Source organism: Podarcis gaigeae (genome assembly GCF_964106915.1).
Source record: "Podarcis gaigeae genome assembly, chromosome: 17".
In the NCBI taxonomy this organism is placed as follows: Eukaryota; Metazoa; Chordata; class Lepidosauria; order Squamata; family Lacertidae; genus Podarcis; species Podarcis gaigeae.
The window spans coordinates 16597270-16621436 of record NC_139694.1 but is presented as its reverse complement, the minus strand read 5'-3'; the positions used below and the strand labels follow the sequence as shown (position 1 = coordinate 16621436).

Below are 24167 nucleotides of genomic sequence, written 5' to 3'. Positions count from 1 at the left end.
ACACCGTCAAATGACTCTGAAAGATGGAACAATTTTCTAAAGGCTTATCAAAATAACTGAACTTTGACCCAGTGACCCAGAAGGAGGCATTTCAGTCCAAGCTATAATGCTTGGAAAGGATTTTATGAGTGGCTGAAAATTGGGGTTTAGATTGGAAGCACCGTCTCAGTCACCCGGAACCACTGTCTCTGACTGTAATCTATTGTAAGTTTCAGATACATATCTTCAGTCTGTTTGAAGAGGTGTGGATATGCTTGTACTGCATCAAACACAACAGGAATTGGTACTGTTTTATACATTGATTAGGGGCCTTGAGGGTGGCAGTTGCTGATACTAGTATTTGCAGTGAGCACAGCTAATATAATCAGTTTTCATCCTCTGTGAATGTTGTGAACATTTCATCTTCTGTGGATGCCTGCTGTTGTCACTGCCAAAAACGTCTCCTTCATTTCCCTCCCAATCATTCTGCGCCCATTAATGAGGAAGGAAATTGCATTCAGAACCTATAAAAGAGAAAGAAAAAATGCAAATCAAATTCTCGTGGGAGAGGTGCAGGCTTTTGACATACTTGTCTTACTTTTGAAGTGGTCAATGGATGTTCATAAGTGCTATTTTTAAAAATTCTACAAATCATCTCACCAGTGGCTCTGCAACCTTCAAAGGTGCCCATGATTTGATTAAAGGCCCAAAGGAAGGCATAAGGAGATAACACTTTCCATTGAGCCTTTTCATATCAGGACACATGGGCAGCTAGGGAGGCTGAATGTTTCCTGGAAAGAAAAACGCAACACCTTTGGCCACCAGTCCACAAGAAGTAAATTATGAAGAAACTCTCATGTGCTAATGTTGCCGCATAGAGTCCAGGGGCTGCTCGCGACCACACAAAGGGCGCCCCCCATTTAATGTGGGGAGCGGTCGTTGTTAAATCTGTGTGAAAAGGGAGAAATTTTATCTCTGCTTTTGACAGCAAAATGTCAAGGAAATAACAGAAAATAAGGACAGAAAGATGGGAATATTAATGTCTAATTTTCGGTCTCCCCCCTCCGTTAAATGACAAAGCCACAAACAATATTGTGACACAATTTGATCCTCATTGCTTTGAGGAAGAAGTTAGAGACTCCAGTTCTCAGGAGAGTTTCCAATTTTCTGGTGGTTTATTGTCATTTTCCATCTTTTCCTCCTGAAACTTGAAAGTAAACCGATTCAAACACCAGCACTCATATGAGTACCATTCATCCTTTTAAGGGCATCCTTCCCCTACAGTGAAATGCTCACTTCATAGTGCTGGAAATATTACAGGTTACAGATGGAGCTGTGTGCATTGCAGACTGAACTGCTCAATAGTATGGGACTTGCTTGTCTTTTAATCAAAATGTGTCTGTCAGCACATTGTCATGGATGGAATAAATGTTTCAGCAATGAATCACTAGAAAGAGAAAACCAACAGAGAGAAAGATCTGCAAACACATTTATACACTGCAATGTTGTATTTGCCTTAATAGCTCTGTAGGTTTAATATCAAACTGCAGGCAGCAATTGTAACCCTCAAAAGGATTCCACAGTGCATTTTATCCTTCATAGACATATGGGGTGCAGACATCTTTTCCCCAAAAAAGGACCCAGAAGAGACAGCATGTCATCATATCCTATCACCTCCCATGGCCAGAGGAAGACTAATAACCACCACCCTTTCAAGATGGACGTATTTGCAACTCAATACCGTCATCACATGATTAAAGATTCACACTCAGTAGCAGGTTTTTTTACTCTGTACCAGGCATGGCCAAACTTGGCCCTCCAGCTGCTTTGGGATTACAACTCTCATCATCCCTAGCTAACAGAACCAGTGGTCAGGGATGATGGGAATTGTAGTCCCAAAACATCTGGAGGGCCAAGAGTAAAAAAATAACCAACAGGTAATCATTAACTAGTTACAGCTCAGAGTCCTTTAGAAAAACTCTTTGGGGGGAAACCCCCGTGTTTAGCAATACACATTTTCTGTTCCAAATCTCCCTCAATACATACACATTTTTCATTTCTATGTGAATTAAACTATTATACTTAACTGTTTCGTTTGGAAATCTGGTCCAAGCTGTTTTCCCAGTTGTTACTTCAACCCCAAACTCAGTCTTTGACCACACTATCTGGTATTCTGTTTCTGCTTGTGATCATGCTTTCTTTTCAGTGTAGACATCAAATCCTGAAGAGAAAATTTCTGTGTAAAGTACATGCAAGAGTGCAGCTGAAATTTATCACAGCAGAACAGCAGCAGCCCAAGCCTGGCAAATATCACCAAGCGATAGCTGGCTTTGATTGTAATAATAGGCATTTATATTATGTTCTGCACAAAGCCAGCTTGAGGCACTTTTTTGAAGTGAAATCAATAGAAAAACAAATGTACCGTTTACCCCACAAACTGAGAGTATTATAGTTAACTTCACAACAGCATATGTTAAAAACTTGAAATGATTATAAATAGGTGCATTGATTTTGCAGATGCCGTCTTGCTGTGTGGTTTCAAGAGGCATAGCTTTCATGTCCTTTATTAAGGATACTTTTCTTAACTGGTTCTTAAGGAACGTGCTATTAAGCTTTCCATAAACAATAACATTGTGACTATGCGATGTTTCTTCCGCCCGAGGCCCCTACAAGGACACAAATGGCAGTATTAAACTGTAGTTAAAACTGTGGGGTTTGCTACCACAAGAGAGCTTGCGCAGTTCAACTGCAGCAACAAGCAATGTTCAGCTGAGAATCAGGAAGTGCAGGAGTGAATCAGAGCATGGACAGCACATGCAAGCCTGGAACTTGTTGATTTCACATCTGAGCTGTGCCTTTATATGGTGACACTGGAGAGGAAGAGTAACATCACCATCTTGTGAAGAAATATTTACCCTGGAGCTGGAGAAAAACTTGCAGGGTTGTCCTACTCGTATCGTATTTGAGACAATCATTACAAGGTACACTGCGCTAGTAGCTGACCTGGTGAAGCATGGGATAGAAGCATGGGATAGGAAGTGTTATGTGTATCCCCCCCATCCAGTGGTTTTCTCCTGTGGGGACGCAGGGGTACACTTACCCCTATACATTTTGTGAATCTAACGGGAGACGAAACTAACTTTTTTCGTAATTTTTAGTTTCTTCTCTAACACGGTGAATCATCAGTTCCATTTCTACCCCCAATGGCGGCCTCATTTCCTGTCACCGTGTTTCCTGAGTCTCAGACGGAAACGAGCGTTTAATGTGTGAAGCAGTGTGGAATGTGGATGTGTGGTGTTTATAAATTCATGGTTTTTGAAAGGACGTCTGAAGTAATGCGTGTTCTTTGTACTTTTGCCCATTTACTGTATTTATTTTTCCCAATTTGAAATATAAAATGGTGATTTTCTTGAGTCAAAATGAGAGTACGCCTAAACATTGTTTTATAGAAAAAAACACTGCCCGCACCCTAGGCTTTCCTGTGGTTTTGCTGGGCTTCAATGGCCCCTGCCACTGGGAAATGGCCATTGGTCTATTCTATCCCTGCCCTGGATTTAATTTCCAGACCTCAGGAATGCAACCTAAGACCATTATCTAAAATTCCCAGAATATATATGCATATGGAACTAAGTTGTTGGCTTAAACAGTCTCTGCCCTTGACTGTAGTCACAATCCTCTCTGCCTGTCTGAGCCACACCAAATGTTTCTTATTTAATCATTTAATCATCCCATCACAGCTGAACGTTGGCTATGCTGTCTGGGACTAATGGAGGTTGGAGTCAAACAAATTATTGAGGACCACCAATTTTCTATTCTTGATATAAAGGAAGAATAAGCCAGGGCTTCCTCCAAACTTGTGGAGAGGAAAGACAAGTCTTGCCCAACATATAGCCAAAGAGAACAATATTTTTCCTGCATTGTGGTTGGCAGTACATTTTGATTTTCTTGGCTTTGTAGGTTATTGAGAGAATGACCTTTCATTCCACATTAAATATTCACACATTCATTGTTGAAAGATAATTTTCTCACCTTGGAAGATGGTGCCGATTATTGCATGATAGCTATATTGTGCAATTAAAAAAAACATTCACAAGTACCTCAGGTGTCATCATGCTTTCAGCCTCTAATCACCTAATAAAGGCCACAGGTGACTGTAAAAACAAAACAAAGGGATACACAGAAGGTCCAAATGATATATTTTAATAGGCAAGGGGTGTTGATGAAGAAAGGTCATGATATTTGGAGAGGCAAACGGTTATCACACCAGGTGACTGGCATACAGGAGGCTAAGCTCTAATGATGTTTATCTACAGAACTTGGGTAGTGCAAGACTCTTAATGCACAGAGCCTTTGTATCTAAAGTAGACACCAGGTGTCAGACCATCTCCAGTGCATGGAAGACAATGGGGCTAGGCAACAAGAATGCAAGAGAGCAGGCAGGCCAGTGATTCCTATTTCATGAGACTTTTAAAACATATTTTTGCACTATACTGTACCAGGTAGGAGTTGCAATGACTTGCAATGGCCTTTGATACTAGAAAGACCAAGCACACATGAAAAGACTAGATTCCTTCATATAGAAAATCAGCATGTCATGGGGTAGAGGTTTATCTTGTCTATCCTCTTATGTGCCAGGTTTTTCTTATGTGCAGAGTTTTTTGTGTTTTACATGTAGAAACATTTAGTCATGCATGCCTTCCCTTACCTTCAGTTTGAAATGATACAGCCCAGAAACAATTTTAGCACTAAACCTGTTTGCAAGGACTAGGTCTCAGATTACATCTCTCCAAATGCAGGGCTTGCAGTCTCTTAAATGCTATGAACAACACTACCACAATGGTAATAGGTCTATTACTGTGGCTGGGGCAAACCAGTCAGATGGGCAGGGTATAATAATAATAATAATAATAATAATAATAATAATAATAATAATAAATGTTCCAGCCATCATATCCTTCAGCCAATCAGATATGGGTAGCATTATTCCTTTGTAAGTGTTTGTTCAAAGCTGCTAAATGAAATTATGTTGGCATTGGTAGCAAATATACTATGACAGCAAAGGAATCTGGAAGAAAAATATACTTCTAAATATTATACTGTTAGTACATCCCTAGCGTATTCTAACATTTTGTCATTAGCAGTTGAATTCTCTAGCAGTTAACACCTATATATAATGTTGCTAATTCCCAGAACAATTGTGTTCTTTTTAAAATCAACAACAACATACTTATAAATTGTTGTTTTTTTTAAAAAAAGAAAAATATTCTAGTGGAAACATAAAACCAAGGAGGAAGCTGGGCTCCATTAAAATGAAGATTAACTAGTTTGTTTTCTGAAATTACTATTTTAGTTAGTGTCTCTTTGAGATTCTGTAATCTACCTTAAAACAAAAAGAAAATAAGAATTTTCCCTAGCATGGCTTGAGGTGAGAGGCCACCATGTGCTCATCTTCCGCTTTAAAGGAGGAGATCCTTTAAAAGGTTTTTATGGTGTACCCAAGAGAGAAAGAGATGTACAGAACATTGAAGGAAGGGGAGAGATTGCATAGATAGTATTTCATTGTCTGAAAAGGTATATGTGAGAGAGGGAGAGAAACAGACACATCAGCAGTTTTCACGAATCTTTTGTGGCAACCTTTAAGCTGTAATTTCAAGTCATTCAAACAGACGGTGATTTTCTTTCAGGATTTCCAGAGCTGCCGACACAGCAAATTGGCAAAATATTAAATGGGCCTGATAGGGGGGCGATTTTGAGTTGGGGAGGTAAAAATTGGCTTCTCTCTGCAGTTTTTAATAGCTTAGCTTCTTTTGTTTCCCTGCTGTAACTTAGGAGAGGTGGTTCGTCTTTTCAACAGGAAATCTGTTCACAGGCTCAGAAGTGGGGGGGATCTACATTGCTGGAAAAAAGGAGGGTTGTGTGTTTTGACTGACCTTGGGGGTCATAGCAATGGGATCTTTGCAGGTGTGACTATGAAGGTTATCACAAGGAGCTCCTGCACTTCAAAATGTACCTCTGTACTTCTGATGACAGACTGAGAATCCTTGTGCATATTGAGTAGGACTGCACTGAAGGTTCTCAGGATGGTTGGTGTTTGTGTGTGTGTGTGTGTGTGTGTGTGTGTGTGTGTGTGTGTGTGTGTTCTTCTTGGCAGTTGCATCAGTGCCATTTTTTAAAAATAAAATCCATCAGACTTTGTCTTGGCCACAGTATGATCCCAACCAACCATGGATCACATTGTGAATGTGGTTGCATCAGAATATCAAACATCCAGCCAGATTTTCATTTGGTACAATGCCATATATATTGCAGAGGGTAGCCTGTGATTAGGGCTAAGGAGATCTGTTTTGGTTCCATCCTAAGGTTTAGATCAGGGGTCAGCGACCTTTTTCAGCCGTGGGCTGGTCCACCGTCCCTCAGACCATGTGGGGGGCCAGACTATACTTTGCAGGGGGGGGGGGATGAATGAATTCCTGTGCCCCACAAATAACCCAGAGATGCATTTTAAATAAAAGCACAAATTCTACTCATGTAAAAACATGCTGATTCCCGGACCATCCCTGGGCCAGATTGAGAAGGCAATTTGGCCGCACCAGCCCCCAGGCCTTAGGTTGCCTACCCCTGGTTTAGACGGACTATGCAGAATTTTGTGCACTACCGAGTCCTCTGACAGGAAGAAAATTTAGATAAAACTGACTGGAGAAGCAAATCAGTGAGAACCACCTGCATACATTTTGCGTTAGGAAGAGTCTATTGGTGCATTTGGGGGAAGCTCTTATTTTATTTTCAGTGATTACTCATTTCAAACTTTTTTGTTGTGATCTTTAACAGTTGCAGACCTCACCTTGTGTCAGTTCTCCCAAGATCTGCCCACCCATCAGGGAAGGTGAGGCGATCGCCTCAGGTGTCAGGATCCACAGAGGCAGCAGATTCTGATGTAGATCTTTCCTCTCCCCTGGTTCCTGATGTAGATCTCCACTCTTTCTTCCCTGGAAGGGAGGCAGGCACCATTTTTGTGGTTTGCCTCTGGGGCCAAAATGTACTGGGTTGGTCCTGAGTTCTCCATGCAAGCACAGAGGACTAACAATGTGAAGTTCTGCAAGGAGACAATTTCCTTGGTTATGTAACCCAATGATAGTGTTGAAAGTTTTCTTGCAGACTTTGAGTTTATACATTAAATATTTGAAGCAAGCACCTCTGGGAAGCTGTAAGAATGAATGAAAGAAATCACATGGTGTCTTATGGCTGAGCAGAACAATTTGATTCCACCTGGGTCAGATCAAAACCTGGTTTATTTATCCATTCATAGGAGCATGGGCAGCAGAAACAGCAATGTGTGAAATCTCTCCCCCTGCCCAGCAAACATTTTTGTCCCCAGAACAAGTTAGGTCTGTGTTCTTACTCTTTGCTCATAGGAAGGAAGAAATGCAATGTTTGCTTGTTATTTTTTTTAATCTAAGTAAAGCTGTGTTGGCTTCTGAGTAATTTGCATCACACACTGTTTGGGTTGCCATTCAGTTTTTCCATTTGTTTTTTGTTCTAGTGCTACAACTATGTATTGTCGGTCACAAATCTGTAGCGAATGCAGATCCCATAGGGCAAAAGGCCAAATGCTTCTTCTCTGAGTTGCTCTTGGGATCACAGAGTTGTGTAGCACACCTTTTCCAGGGCTGAATGTAGGAATTCTCCCAAATATTTTGCTGCTCAGCCTTGGAACATCAAATCCCTCTTTTATTTTGGGAACTGATACAAAGGTCTGTTTGCATTCCAAATCAATGCTACAAAGAGACTGAAACCACAACTTCATCCTCAATTTGGCACGTCAGCCGAGATCCTCTGCTCTGAAAATACATCAGTCAAGTGTTCGAGACGTCAAGCAACCTTCAGACATCTTTGGGTATGTCGGAAGATCTCAGCAAAATTTTTGATAACAGTAAAATGATTGGCAAAGACTTTTTGCTCTCTGCCATAAGCAGGCATTGTGGAGAGAGAGTACACCACTCATCTAGTATGCTTGGTATTGTTTAGTCATTTAGTCGTGTCTGACTCTTCGTGACCCCATGGACCAGAGCACGCCAGGCACTTCTGTCTTCCACTGCCTCCCGCAGTTTGGTCAAACTCATGCTGGTAACTTCGAGAACACTATCCAACCATCTCGACCTCTGTCATCCCCTTCTCCTTGTGCCCTCCATCTTTCCCAACATCAGGGTCTTTTCCAGGGAGTCTTCTCTTCTCATGAGGTGGCCAAAGTATTGGAGTCTCAGCTTCAGGATCTGTCCTGCACTCAGGGCTGATTTCCTTAAGAATGGATAGGTCTGATCTTGCAGTCCATGGGACTCCCAAAAGTCTCCTCCAGCACCATAATTCAAAAGCATCACTTAGATTTTCCATTATTCCCTTTAAATCCAGCTTCATGTGGGTTTTGAAAAACAACAGTAAACAATAGCAATGTAGGAGGCTGTGTTATACCAAGTTGGACCTTTCGTCCATCTAATTCAGTATTGTCTACACTGGCTGGCAGCTGCTCTCCAGGATTTCAGGCTGGAGTCTCCCTCAGCTGTATTAGAGATGCTTGGGTCTGAACCTGGGATGCCTCACCACTGAGCTATGGGCCTTCCCCAATCAACAGCATTCACCTAGTGTTTACATACATTGTGGTTTGGATCTGGGAGGAGGAGGGAGACTATTCCCCTTGTGTGTGACAGATCCACTGAATTCTCCCCAATCCTCAATACAGCACCCCTCTCCCATTCCCATGCCACATTTCCATTCAGAAGTCCTTCAGAGCTGGCTTTTGGCAGTTGCAGGGGGCTAGGAGGTCAAGGAGAGGCCAGCAAAGTCCCATTGCAATGAGCGGTGTTCTCTATCAATGGATCCAGCTCCATAGCTGTCATCTGCACAATCCATGTTGTAGAATGGCACAGCCTCCAAGTGTCCCTATTTCCCAGGGATAATCCTGGATTTACACAAGCCATCCCAGTTTCTCATTTGATCCTGGAATGCCTCACTTTTCCTTAGAACGTCCTTATTTTCATTGGAGAAATGTTGGAGGGCATGGAGTTATGTGACCTCCGAGCTAAGGAGATAAGTGTCAGAGAATGAGGAGGGATGCACTGAGGAGGAATGGTGGGAGCCTTCCCACCCCACCCCCGGCCCCTGATCAGGATCCTGAATCTTCCCAGGAGCAAGAGGACAATATAGATTTGGAACAGTGGTTTGCAGACAGACATAGTTCAGAAGGCAGAAGCTGGGAAATATTGGATAGGGAACAGCTAGGAGAAGAAGCACTGGGGGAGAGAGAGCTAACAGATTCACTGTCTCCGGAAAGGTGGCAGAATAGAAAGCACATAGGTTAGGAGCTCAGGTTCTAAAACACAGTAGTGACATGGGTGACTAGGCAGGAAGTGAGTGGAACTCTTAATTGGGAGTGCTGCCATTCCTAGGAAATGGATTCTTTGTTCTCTCGCTGCAATCATTAAAGTTTCTAACTAGTAAGAAGACTCGTTTTCCTTTGTTCTGCTTACCTACTGCCAGGGTGGGAGGGGAAGGAAGTCAATTCCCTGAAGCCTGACAATAAATAACTATACAACCTGTAGAAGACACCTGAAGGCAGCCCTATATAGGGAAGTTTTTAAATGTTTAATGTTTTATTATGTTTTTATATGTGTTGGAAGCCACCCAGATTGGCTGGGGCAATCCAGCGAGATGGGGAGTGCAAAAATAAAATAATAATAATAATAATAATAATAATAACAACAACAACAACAACAACAACAACAACAACAACAACAACAACAACAACAACAACTATTATTGAATAGGATGTCCCTGTTTTCATCAGAGAAATGCTGGAGGGTATGGGATGGATCAATACTTTCCCCTCCTTATTGAAGATGAATGAAGGCTGAGAGAGAGTAGCTTAGAGCCACCTAATGAGGCCAGAACTAGACACTGCAATCTGCATGTAGCTGTCGCCAGATGTCAGGCACATGTTGACATCCCTCCTTCCCCTCTGTCACATCTAGTACAACAGAGCTGATGCTACAGTGTTATTGGTGTCTCTGCCCCCTGCCAGTGGGAACTAATGATGTGGAGCAAGAAGCGCATGCACTTCAAGCCTGAGTTTGTGGTAGACACAAGATGAGCTATGCTCCTTAGGAAACAGTGTTTCATAGTCTTCATTGGTGGCAACTGTCACATTCAGTGGTAACGCAGATAACTTACAATTATAGAAGCTCTTGAAAAACACGGTGGCGCCAAATATTTTGGAATTTCGGCATTTACTTTGAAAGTAGTCCGTCCTATGCGGTTGAACAAATTGGCCAAAAATATTCATCTTGCTGAGCATTTGTGATGTTTTTGTTGTTTGCCGCCCTCTTGTTTTCCTGCCTCCTGCTGCTCCTGAGCTCTACTCCTCCTCCCAACCCCTTGCCTTTGGCGTCTTCATTCTCCTATGCCTACTCCACCGTTTAATCTGATTTGGCTGTGACGATTCACGTTATTTTGTTTACTACCATTTATGATATCATCGCAATCGCAAGGAAGTCCCTCCCCCCCGAAAGGCGTCATCTTTGACCAACTTTGGATGCCAATTATAAACACCCAGGAAGATGGGGCTGATGGGATGTACTCCGCTCAATGTACCTGCTGCTTCAATGTTGTTGGGAAAGGTTTGGGTAATTGCTGGTATAGTTCTGATGGGGAAGGTCTTAACAACTGCTGTTTCCTGCTGCATTATATTGTGTTTTACTGCAAATTGTTCAATGTTAACTTTTGTTATTGCTTTCTTGAACTGTTGTTACCTGTTTTGGGATCCTGGAAGAGAGGAAGGGGCAAGGTATAAATCTAAGTAATAAATAGACGGGTATATGTTCCATTGTGATGTTATCGACATAATCACATGGGCCACAGCCAATGAGGTTAAACAGCAAGGTGGACAAATGAGGGCAAGGACTGTGAGAGTAAAGAAGAAGAAGAAATTGCTCCAAGAGCAATAGCACTCAAACAACACAATCCCAAGATGGGTTACAACATTAAAACCCAACAATATCAAAACAGTTTAAAACAACTTAAAATCACAAAAATAAAGTGGGTACTGAAAATATACCCCGCAAATGTCAATAGCCAGGAGAAATGAAACTAGGTGTACTGTTATGTCGGATTACCCTAAGTAAAACATCATTTTTGTGTGTGTGTTTGGACTAGATTCTACTTCTGATGGAGACACTTCCGTCTGCAGTCCCCTTCCCTGTTCAGAGGGTTGCAAATTTTTTTTTAAAAAAAAAATCAGACTAGAAACGCATTGCTTCTTGGGTAGCTGATTTGCTTTTGTGAATGTCCAAGGTACCCCACTGCCCTGTAGGACGAGGCATTGAACCACATTTGAGGTTTTTTATTAAAAATATAAAGCGGTATAGAAATTGAAGCAAGCAAACAAGCATTGTCTGTATGCATACACTCATGCATGAATTATTGTCGTGATTCTCATCATGGTTTTGGATTGCAACAGAACAACCAAAGGGTTGTTATATCTCCCTCATATTGTGCATCCATGTTGGAAAAGGAATCTTCATGAGAGATTCATGCCAAGCTCCTGATGCAGAAACATTGCCCCACCCCACTTCTTTTTTTGAATGCTGTAATGAGAGCACCACAAATTTCTTTGTAGGGTGGAATTCCTTCTCTCTCTGCCTTGTTAGAATGTCCAAGGCCAGCTTTAGAATCTACCTGTTCAATGAACTACTGCAAGGAGTTCAAAGTGACAGCACACTGGCAGATAATTCACGGAAGGTCTTTCCCTCTCTGCAGAGACGGGTGCTATTTTGGAGACACTGCCAAACCATTTGGCCTTGTGGCCACCTTGTACAACTGGCTTCCAGCTTGATAGTCAGTTGCTGCACTGAGTAAGCATCTTCATAAAGATAGCTGTGGGAGATGGACACATGGGCAGAGGCCATAACTGCCTTTCCTGATGTATGAGGATGCTTAGGAGCAACAGAGGTAACTGGTAGATGTGGGAGGGAGACCTTCTAAGAGACAGCAGGATGCTAGAAGCACTAGTCGCCACGGTTTCTTCATTGGAATAACTCAAATGTTTACAGCATGAAATTACAAGTCACAGAGGAAGATGTTTCTGAGTTTAGATTCTGTGTGTGTGTGTGTGTGTGTGTGTGCGTGTGCGTGTGCGTGTGTGTGTGTGTAGAATCTCATTGAGGTATAAATGCACTGATAAATCTACTTAGTTCTATTACTGTTTCCCTGTTGCTCTTGCCATATCTCCTGAACTTGTGCTAGTTTTACAACCAAGATGAATTTGTAATTCAGAGTGCATGCTCACCAGATGCTGCTGTAGAATATGAAGGAGACAGCAACATAATCATATTGCAAACAGAATTTGAAGATCACCTTGTCCTTCCCGCATTAAGGACTTAGCTAAACAAGACAACCTCCCCCCCCCCAGCTCTGTACAGCCTGTATCTCTATTAACGTCAGCCAAGTTGGGAGGATAGCCTTGAGACTGCACAAACCTTTTATTATTATAAATTGCAATGGGCTCTTTCAAAACCTGCTTTTTGTGCACACTTTTCTATGCTTCCTGTTAGCTATTATGTTGACTCTCTTTCAACCCTGGGTTTGGTCATGTCGTGTGAAACCTTCCCAATTATTTCAGCAGAACTATTTGCCTACTCCTTCTTGTTTGTTTGCCATTTGTGAGCAGGGAGGGAGCAAAAAGAGGGCAAAAAGACCCTCCAAAATTGGATATGGGTGGGTGAGTTTCATGAAACTTGGTAGTGTGAGGAAGCGTTTGGCTTATCTGTCTTAAATAGAGGCACCAGGTTGCCCAAGATTTGGGGGGGTGCAGTGTGTGTGATGCCAAATATGGGGGGCTGAATATACCTCCATCCCCTAGAGTCGGTGCGTCTGGTCTTAAACAGGGTATACAGCAAATTTGTAAACATCCTTCAGCTCCTCCATGATACTATGACAGCAATTATTGCGGATAACAATGGCTCTCAAAGTGAACCATTTACAGTGGGATCAGGTGTTAAACAGGGTTGTGCTATCACCCCAACTCTATTTATTATTTTCATTGCCATGATCATACACATTTTTGAAGGGAAACTCATGGCAATGAAATCATATATCAAACAGATGGAAAGCTCTTAAACTTGAGTAGGCTGAAAGCAAAGAGTAAGTTACCATAACTTCCATTATAGAGCTTCAATATGCTGATGACAACACCGTGTGTGTACACTCAGAGGATGACCTCCAAACCATCCTAAATATCTTCGCAGAAGCTTATATAAAGCTTGGCCTATTGCTCAACATCCAAAAAAAACCAAAGTGATGCACCAACAAACACAAAACAAGCCATCTGAAGCACCACAAATCCAACTTAATGGTGTAACATTGGAAAATGTCAATCCAAAATCCTACCTGGGCAGTTAACTTTCCACAAGGGTCAACACTGATGCCAAAATCCAGCATCGCCTGAGCTCTGCAAGTGCAGCTTTCTCCTGATTGAAGTGCAGCGTGTTTGAGGACCGAGACATTTACAGGGAAACCAAAATGCTTGTTTACAAAGCTATTGTACTACCAACCTTACTGTACGCTTGTAAAACATGGACCACTTATAAACGCCATCTCCAATTCCCAAAAGATTCCATCAATGGTGTCTCCAAAAAATTGTACATATCACTTGGGAAGACAGGCGAACTAATGTCAGTGTACTGGAAGATCGCCAGTGTTGAAACAATGGTTCTTCAACATCAACTTCTTTGGACTGGTCATGTTGTTCGGATGCCTGATTATCGTCATGCAAAGCAACTACTCTATTCCCAACTCAAGAATGGAAAACGTAAAGCTGGTGATCAACAAAAGAGGTTTAAAGACTCTCTCAAGGCAAATCTTAAAAAATGTAGTATAAACATCCACAATTGGGAAACACTGGGCTGTGGGTGCTCCAATTGGAGAACAGCTTTACCAAAGGTGTCTTGGACTTTGAAGACACTCGAACTTAGGATGAAAGGGAGAAATGAGCTAAGAGGAAGGCACGCTTGGCAAACCTTCACCATGAGCAACTCCTGCCCAGAAACCACGTCCCCACTGTGGAAGGATGTGCAGATCCAAAATTGGCCTCCACAGTCACCTACGGACTGTGCTCATGGAAGATAATCTTACTTAGCTACAAGTGATCACCAAAGAAGAAGACAGCCCAGTTTTAACTTTTAAAACCAAGCCTTGTGGAGCTTTCTGGCGTAGGTGTAAATTGTGACAGAACCTCCTGGCTCTGCTATATTTCCCAACTCTTTCCCACAGTGTTGCTGCTAAAGGAACAACACTCCTTTCTTGCTTCAGAAAGGACTAATGGTCTATGAAAAGGTGGGGGTATTTGGTTCAATTTTACATAAAACCATAACTTAAACAAACTTCAGTTTCCCAAGTTTGGATGCAGCTGGAAACCCTGGAGAGTTTAAAACCAGATGGGTCTGATCGCCGCCTCCTGGCATGCACCAAAGGAAGAGTGATGAGAAGGCATGAGACTCACTGTGGATCATATAGAGAACACCAACCATGGCTTAGCATTACCACCAACCATAATTTAGCATTATATCTGAACTTTCCCAAAGTCTATGTACCTGCATTTTGTCATCTGCAAGTGTGCGCTCTCAGTTTAGTTTAGCCTTTCACACTTGGAGCACACAGTCATAAAGCCGATCTGTAAGTTACAGCCCTAAAAATGAGCTCACTTGAAATGCAGCCAGAAGACAAGAGCAGAAAGGATGTATTTTAAAATTAGTTATTTGTCTTGCTCTTGGCAACAGAATGACCTGCTCGTATGCAGCTTACATTTCTATTGCTTAATTCTTTATAGTGTTTCTACTGAGTTGTCAATAACTAAACACCGGTTTTTATTATTCCACTATAGTTACCAAATACCTTCTTTTCTTTTCTTTTAACCTGAAGCGGATAATAATTACTTTTGGGGCAATAAAAGCCCAGCCCAGTATAGACACGTAAAATGGATTGAAAGTATGCATTTGCTTGCAACTCAGCGTGGTTACAGCATGACTGCCAAATGGATGTATTTTTAATCAATGGACCAAATATTTATGGCAATTGAATTCTTCTCTCTTCTCGCAAATTAAGCAGAACTGGTATATAAAAGAGCCTTGCCATCAATGGGGATCTGTGTGATCTTGCTTACATTCATTTTAGATGGAGACATCTAAAATATTATCATGACTGTTTTCAAAATGCAGCATTTTATTCTCCTGCTTAGGAGTTGAATGTATACCATTTACCCATATGAGAGAAAATAAAGTTTGTGGGTGAGGTTAATTTAAATTTACTCACTTCGGTACAGAATAAATCTGTGGTATGCACAACGTTGTTCCTTACTTAACTCACACTACATTATTTGGGAAGAGTTCCATGGTACAGTTGGCCACTATATCTTGATTAAAAAACAACAACACGTTATAAGGATGAGACATGTGTATCGCTGACCTCGTTGCAAAGCTCAAGATTTCATTTGTCAAACAACCCATCCCTTCTGGCTGCTGAACACAGTTACATTTTTTAAAAAAGAACATTTTAAAAGCTGGAATGAAAGAAATGAAGACTAATTTCAGTAGTCCTGTTTCCTTCATCTTTCATTCCACCCTGAGCTCTATGTCTATTTTTGATCATATTTTACCCTTTATTTTCACCTTCCAGCTTTGACCTTCACTGAACTATACTCTGTGTGAAAAGCTGTTAGCCCTTACTTTACATTACTTCCTTCTCTGCTGAGCTGTAAAATTTTGCCCCAGGCTACAAGGGTAGTCATTAAGATCAGGTTTATCAAGCCTTTCCCCTTTGCATGAATTGTTTAATCCGGAGAAACTCTAAAAAGTAAAGTCGCGGTGTGTTAAAATGTCAGTTTTGAATGTTCCAGATGTGTGCAGCCTTCTGGATATACTACCAGGTCCCTTCACTTTGACAATTCAGTATTTTTCTTTTTCGTACTGCTTGGAATTTCAATATGAAATATATAGGAAGTGCACAGGTAGATTGAATAGGCAAGTGTAATGTGGTGTAGCATGTTGGAACTCAGCCACACCAAGTCAATTATATCATTATAAAGGTAAAGGGACCCCTGACCATTAGGTCCAGTCATGACCGACTCTGGGGTTGCAGCGCTCATCTTGCTTTATTGGCCGAGGGAGCCGGCGTACAGCTTCCGGGTCATGTGGCCAGCATGACTAAGCCGCTTCTGGCGAACCAGAGCAGCGCACGGAAACGCCGTTTACCTTCCCACCGGAGTGGTACCTATTTATCTACTTGCACTTTGATGTGCTTTTGAAGTGCTAGGTTGGCAGGAGCAGGGACTGAGCAACGGGAGCTCACCCCATCGTGGGGATTCAAACCACTGACCTTCTGATTGGCAAGTCCTAGGCTCTGTGGTTTAATCCACAGCGCCACCTGCGTCCCTTATATCATTATAACTGTGTTATAAACATGCAACACATGAGGGCGGTGTAGAGTTTGATCCTTCCCCAATGGGATTTTCCATTATGAACTTTGCAACGCATTTTCCTGTAATGTTTTTTTTACAAATGTGTCTAGATCCAGCCTCAGACTAGGAGCTGGCAAACCAGGGTTCAAATCCCCATGTAGCCACGAAGCTCACTGGGTGTGACTTTGGGCCGCTCACCAACTTTCAACTTAACCCACCTCGCAGGGTTGTTGTGGGGATAAAATGAGGAGGGAGATAATGAAGGTGTGTTATAAATGCAATACATTATAGCTCAAGTGGCTGCAGCATTTGAACAGGGAATATTAGCTGGTTGGTACCAGGCCTGGGAAGGATCTGTAAAGTGTCACAGCAGAGCCCAGTTCTAAGGCACACAGAGAATAAGGGAGTTTGCGGAATGCCACCTCTGGATTAGCCTGGCCTGATATGAATGTGAAGCTTTTTCTCGACTTCTGCTCTTGCCCAGTCAACAGTCAGATGGGCCCCTGAGCTTGAAAACATACTGTCCAGGGACTGTGTCCAGCAGGAGAGTCTCAGTCCTTACAGGACTTAACTGGAACCTCTGCTGTCTCAAGAGACAGTACAGTGGTACCTTGGGTAAGTACTTAATTCATTCCAGAGGTCCGTTCTTAACCTGAAACTGTTCTTAACCTGAAGCACCATTTTAGCTAATGGGGCCTCCCGCTGCTGCCGTGCCGCCGGAGCACGACTTCTGTTCTCATCCTGAAGCAAAGTTCTTAACCTGAAGCACTATTTCTGGGTTACCAGAGTCTGTAACCTGAAGTGTATGTAACCCGAGGTACCACTGTAACCCAGGGCAGCAAGCAAAGCACTGAGATGCTTAGGAACCCACCCCAGGGGGAGATTTTCTCCAATCTCCCACTGCAGAAGCTCCCCTGAAACTCTGGGATAGAGTAAGTCCAAATTCCTAATAAGTTTATGAATGGTGGTAGTTGGGACAACACTCTTGAGATTAGTTGCATGATCAGCAATGCTGGCAAAACTCACAAGTAACAAGCTAATAAGAATCTTCTCTCCTTGCCATACTTTTTTTTTAAATTCTGAATCAAGAGCCATTACCTGAAAGTCTGTAATTAATGACATGTATTTTGAGCTGATGTCCTACTTTTGTGTCTGCTCAATTGGCATTCCGGCAAAGCTGAGAGCCACTGTTGGCAGATGCTCAGAGCTTGATTACTTTAACCCCTTGCTCCAAGAGAAATTGCCTTCCCTTCCTGTTAGCTGTGTTTTCCTCTTGCCTTAGTATGCCCATGGCAGGCTACGTATTTGACTTCCCAACCTGAGTCCTGCAGCTGGCCCCAACTCATGACTTCGGCTATGAGTGTCATGGGATGAGTCAGCTTCACCAGCTGAACAGCAGCCTGAAGGAGGAGAAGGCAGAGTGAGTGCAGCTGATCAGCCTTCAAGGAGAATGGACTGATGAAAACCAGCTGGTTTTAACCTTCTTAAGCAGAGCTTCCAGCAGCTGTCGTCAGATGCTGGAAACAATGTCTGCACCTCCTGGTCCTACCTTGCTGCTTCCCACTCATCTTGACCCTTGACCCCATGATCATTGGGTTCCCTGACCCCTGGAGCATCTCACCAGGTGAATTACTGTTCACGCAACCCTAGGACTGGACCTGACTTTGGATGCTGTCTCTCCAGGCAAGTACCCCTGCCTGTCTGCTCCCACACTGGAATTCCCAAGTGGCACTGCAAGAATGTGTCATATGAGCTCCAACCACACATGATCTTATGCCAGCTGTGGATGGCGTTGTACTGCCCATGGATGAGCAGGTTCTTGGTATAGGGTTGCCCTTGGGCCTCCAAATGACCTCAGTGGCTAGGAGTGCCACCTTCTACCTGCTTCAACTGGAAGGTCAACCACAGCTGTTTCTGGACCAGGATAGTCTTGACAATGCGGTACCCAGTTTATTAGTATGATGTCCTCCTTGAGATAGCATCTTAAGCAGGAGGCCTGCTCCACACAGTGTATGAATCTGGCCTTCACTGTTCTGGCACCTTTGGAATTACATCCATTTGGATAGTAGACAGATAATTCCTCTGTTGCCTTCTTGGCACCTACTGAATCATAGAATCAAAGAATTACAGGGTTAGAAGAGACCCTGATGACCAGGGGTCAGCAAACCTTTTCAGCAGGGGGCTGGTCCACTGTCCCTCAGACCTTGTGGGGGGCCAGACTATATTTTGAAGAAGAAAAAATGAATTCCTATGCCCCACAAATAACCCAGAGATGCATTTTAAATAACAGGACACATTCTACTCGTGTAAAAACACACTGATTCCTGGACTGTCTGTGGGCAGGATTTAGAAGGCGATTGGGCTGGATCCGGCCCCCAGGCCTTAGTTTGCCTACCCATGCTGATGACCATCAAGTCCAACCCCTTCAATACGGGAATATGCCGTCATCCCTTATGGTAATCGAACCTGCAACGTTGGCATTATCAGCAGCACACTTTGACCAACTGAGCTGGTAAAACAAGTGTTTTATATTGAGATTTGTCTCTGTTTGCACCTGCATTGGAAACTTCCCCCCCCCCCCCCCGGATACTCTAAATATTTTTTTTATATTTTTTTTCAGCTTTTGGTGTTTGCTGCCCTTGAAAGGAAGGCTGGGATAGATTTATATAATGATCCCACAAACATTAAGCGGATCATTTAATCCTTCACGTTTAAATCAGTGGGGTGTGAAATAATCCTTAAATTTAACACAATAAAAGTCATTAACTATTGAAAGTTTCTTTTTCCTTCTCCACAGTAAATTATTTCGGTGGTAAATTATTTTAATTGTACTCTTAATCTGATCCTCTCCCCAACTCTAATGCAACTAAGTTTCCTCCTTGGAGCGCCCCTGTTGAAGAATGCTTTGTGAAAAGAGTTAGTCTGCGGATGAGCTTGTATGCTGCCATCTTGTGGCCTCACAAGTTAGGAATATTCAGTAACCCTCCTTATGATTACAGTTGATAAGAAAATACCTATATTTTTAATTGTATGTTTTAAAATTTGATGTGATAATTAAAAAAAAAACCCCTGACTTCATACTAGAGACATTAGAGGAAGTCACTGTTGAATGGTCCAAGGTTAAATCTAGCCCAGGCTACAGGGAAATATACTTTCTAAGCTTGTGTATTTGCAATTTTATTATGAAGTGATAAGGTCCTGTTTGCCTGGTGCCTGCAGCTGAAAAATAAATTCTGCAGCAATTCGGGAATATTAATTAGCATCTACTCTATGAGGGTATATGGCACGTGCTAGATCATTCTGTGGTTTTGTTTTTAGTGCTCATTCATAGCTGCACTCCTAGTTTTTAATGCTGCTTTTTGTTTTACATTGTGTTTTAATTGCCGTATTTGTTTTAGGAGCTTCCCACAGAACTTACATTATGAGTTGGCCATATAAATTCAGTAAATAAAATATAAATAAGGGAGTCGGCAAATCATATAGCGCTTCGAGTGGACAGAGAACTTTACAGCCCTTTCCTAACTCAGCTCTGGCAGTATTAATACAAACATTTGTGCTGAGTACAATGCACAGTGGAGGTATTGCCCCTTCCACACTGGACAAGATGTTGGGAGAAGGTCTACCCATCTATGTCCAAACTGTGCAATCTGTTTCCATCAAAACGTGGTAGGATGAAGATTATGTTGATTGGGCCTAATGCATATTGGCACGGTTCCAGTTGCACGCTATGCCCAGGTGTGCTGCAGAATAAGTGGAGTGAGATAGGCATAATTTTCTAAGTTTGAATTACAGTAGAGCCAAAGGGAGCCCAGCTGGTTTTGCTGCTAAAAGTTGGCCGAAATTCAAGGAATCTGGATCCTCGGCTTCTGGATTTCATTAAGGGGCTCCCTTGCCTTAAAAAAAGAAGAACAGATCATTCTACTTCCCTGCCTCATTAGAAGCTGTACTGTTGAGCATTTGTGTGAATGCATAGACATATATGAGGTAGATCCCTTACACCCATCTTACAAATGGAAAGAAGGACTGAGACACAGGGTTTATTGATATTGGGCCTCCGTAACTGAACCAGCATTGGAACCAAGGGCACATTCCACTTTTTGAAACAAGATGCCAGCCAGAAAGCAGCCATCCCTTGAAACCCACATGTGGCGGTCATAAGGAAAGGGTTAAAATGAGTGTGATGCGATTGGCCAGGGGAAACTGATAGGAGGAGTTAGGGTTAGAGCCAGTGTGGTGTAGTGGTTAAGAGCGGTAGTCTCGTAATCTGGAGAACCGGGTTCGAGTCTCCGCTCCTCCACATGCAGCTGCTGGGTGACCTTGGACCAGTCACACTTCTTTGAAGTCTCTCAGCCCCACTCACCTCACAGAGTGTTTGTTGTAGGGGAGGAACGGAAAGGAGAATGTTAGCCGCTTTGAGACTCCTTAAAGGGAGTGAAAGGTGGGATATCAAATCCAAACTCTTCTTCTTCTTCTTCTAGAGGGGGAGTTGTGTAAAAGTCAGTTGAGAGTTGGGAGTTGGTGAAGGAAGAGGGAGGAATAGTCTGTGTCGAGTTGTGTTGTGAGAGGAATTGTTAGGTGGAGTCAGATAGATAGTTAGTTGGGATAATCAGTTTGAAGTTGTTAGGAACGAATAAGACAGTAAGGAACTAAGATTAAGAAACTGCCAAGAAAAATTAACTGAAACCATAAGCTTGTTCATGCCTATAAAATAAACTTGATTATTTGTTAATGTTACCAACTGACTGGACTCCATGTGTACCTGTGAGAAATGGGTTGGTGGCAGCGAAGAACGCAATTACAGTGGTGGCACAGGGTCAATAGACCGTCAAACGTCCAGGGGCCCTGTGTGATCGCCACAAAACACTTACCAAGATTTTGCAATGTAGTTCTCCAGCCAAGAAAAAAAAGAAGAGTGGCATATGCTGAGGTATAGTGTGCATAAAAATGCGTATATTCATGAAAAACAACATACCAAAATGCATTAGGAGAAAATGCTTTTCAGAAATATGTGTATTAAGCATACCAATGTGTGCATATTAGGGGAAATTGGCCATAAAATGCTGGTGAATTTTCATGAGGGCTAATCATCATCATCACAAACCGATGTGGTAACCTGGAGAACTGAATTTAAGAGTGAAACACTGAGAAACTGAAAGGAACCAAAGTTGACATATTAGCTGATCACTGCTGAATATGCCCTCTGTGTTCGTCAAACATTTAACACATATATGGTGGTTCATTAAATATGCAGAAGGTGAAAGATCCCAGATAAATGGGACTAAATGTAACAAAATCTGGGTTTTGTAACTGATGCTGCTTCTAAGATGTCGAGTGGATTTTGGCCAGGTTTCTGATTTTCTGTATTTTGGCAAGAAAGAAAGTAATATTGTTTCCAAGAACAGATGGAGACATTTCGCTACATCAAGTTCCCCAAAGGCTATTACCAAAACATAAAATGCACATAAGGGCCAAATGTTGGTGTTTACTATCATGGGGTTTTTTTCCCCTTAAGAGGAAGGAAAAGAAATCTTCAATTTTTAAAAAAACAAAGAAAACTGAGATCATTCCCACAATGATGCCTCTTAATACAAATGTGCTCTACTTCTCTTCTTGCAGATATTATGTTCCAATCTCACATGCAGCACGTAATAATTCTTGTTTCATCCAGCTCCAATTGATATTATATTATATCAAGAGAGTCTGAGATTAAAGGAACGGTGGCGAGGATTTGCAGGAGCCCTTCACTTCAATGAACTTAACTGTGTACCTGGAAGCTTTTTCTTGCTTTCTCTGCTGAACCAGTTTATAGAGGCATTGATTGGTGTGATCACATTAGGGAATGTGGAGGGCTGCTGGTGGGTTCACGTTCTGCCCAGGTTCACTGGATGGTGTTGATTGTGTATATTTGTGAATCTGCTGTGGGGTAATGCACATGGCTGAATACTACACAATTGTGTTAGTTCGAAAAAGGGCCAAATAATGAATTCCAGATACATCACCTCTAAGCAGGTGGCGCTGTGGTCTAAATCACTAAGCCTCTAGGGCTTGCCGATTAGAAGGTTGGCAGTTCGAATCCCCATGACAGGGTGAGCTCCTGTTGCTCTGTCCCAGCTCCTGCCAACCTAGCAGTTTAAAAGCATTCCAGTGCAAGTAGATAAATAGGTACTGCTGCTGCGGGAAGGTTCTGTGCGCTCTGGTTTCCATCCCGGTGTTCCGTTGCACCAGAAGCTGTTTAGTCATGCTGGCCACATGATCCGGAAAGCTGTCTGTGGACAAACACCAGCTCCCTCAGCCTGATGCGAGATGAGCGCTGCAATCCCATAGTCGCCTTTGACTAGACTTAACCATCCAGGGGTCCTTTACCTTTACCTCTAAAATGGCACCTCCATGCCATCCTGGTTGTGTGTCTTCTGGTGAGTCACTTCACCTTAAACGTGATCATGTGGAAGTTATCTGGTATATGAACTAGACTATTGTTTACACTTACTTGCAATACCAATAAAGCAATTGATGCTGCTCAAGTCCCCAGCTGTCTAATTTTATGAATGATGCGGTAGCTTCCCATTTGCTCTAGAAATCCACAAAATGCCCAAGTTGAATTGATGGCTGTTTTGGGGCCGAGGAATTCAAACGTAAATAAATATATAAGTAGAATTAGAAATGTCAGCACACGGAGAGGTGTGAGGAAGGAGCCTGACACCCATGACTGACGGCATTGCCATCAGTTAATGCACCGCCATTAACACAACATTGTCCCTCTGCTGCTGTTCATCATCTCCAGTGGCAACAGTAACTTAGAGAGGAAGCCGGCCATGAAAGTACATTTGGGAAATTGGATCAACAGGCATGCTGTTTACAAGTGTCAGAGCTTTGATGTGACCATCTGCCTGTCTTTCTGTTCACCATTGCCATCTTATAGCCCTGACTAACATCTGCATCTATTTACATGCACTTCAGATTTGCCCATAAGAAATGTGCACAGCAGAGCATGATATCTGCAGGAATCACACAGCCCCTCCATCAATGCAACATGTGGTACGCCAAAACTGTCAGCACAGTCAATGAGTTGTGCCTGACATTGGGGGCGGGCTGATGTCACGCATGCAGTATGTGTGTGCATTATGTCACATGTGTTGCATGTGTGACAACTGTCTCATCTGGAGAGGCTGACCAGGCCTCTTCCCAATGCAGTATTTGCCTGCCAGGCCACACTGGTCTGCATGGCCTGTCCCACCACTGCATGGCCCAAGGCAACATCCCAACTTCTCACCATGCCACACTGCATTCAGAAACTCCCTGGGCTGCATGGCATCTCCAACTTACTGCCAGGCCTCCTTAGCCCCCTCAAGATTGGAGGGTCTGAGTCCCATATCTGCAGTCGGGGCGGGGGGCTGTAGAGGCCTCAGCCCCATGGAAATGGTCCCCCGACTGTCAGAAGTGCTGGATCTGTATGCAGATGCCCTGTGTGGTGAATCGCTAAACTGCAGCCTTCAGAGTAAAGAATCTTACTGACTCCTCCTACCCAGGCTGACCATTGGCTTCTTCTGTGCAGGATGAAAACATCCCAGATGAGGTTTTGTTGGCAAACAAGAGCTCCCTAATTTCTGGTGTGTTTATGCATCCTTCAGTCCTGCCTCCTCCTTTGTCTTTGGATCTCTGACTGATCCTACAGCCCTGGCCTCTCCCAAAT

General features: G+C 42.8%; 1 protein-coding gene and 1 long non-coding RNA gene across 6 annotated transcripts in view; one reads left to right on the top strand and one right to left on the bottom strand.

Moving 5' to 3' along the window:
* The window catches only part of LINGO2 (leucine rich repeat and Ig domain containing 2), a 536253-nt gene that overhangs the window by 231706 nt on the left and 280380 nt on the right, over nt 1-24167 (top strand). The gene's annotated exons all lie outside the window — the stretch shown is intronic.
* Nucleotides 454-4127, bottom strand: LOC310834494. Its single transcript, XR_014559261.1, has 3 exons — nt 4077-4127; nt 2067-2200; nt 454-503 (listed from the first exon to the last, which is right to left on the bottom strand). It is a non-coding gene; the product is annotated as an uncharacterized lncRNA (long non-coding RNA).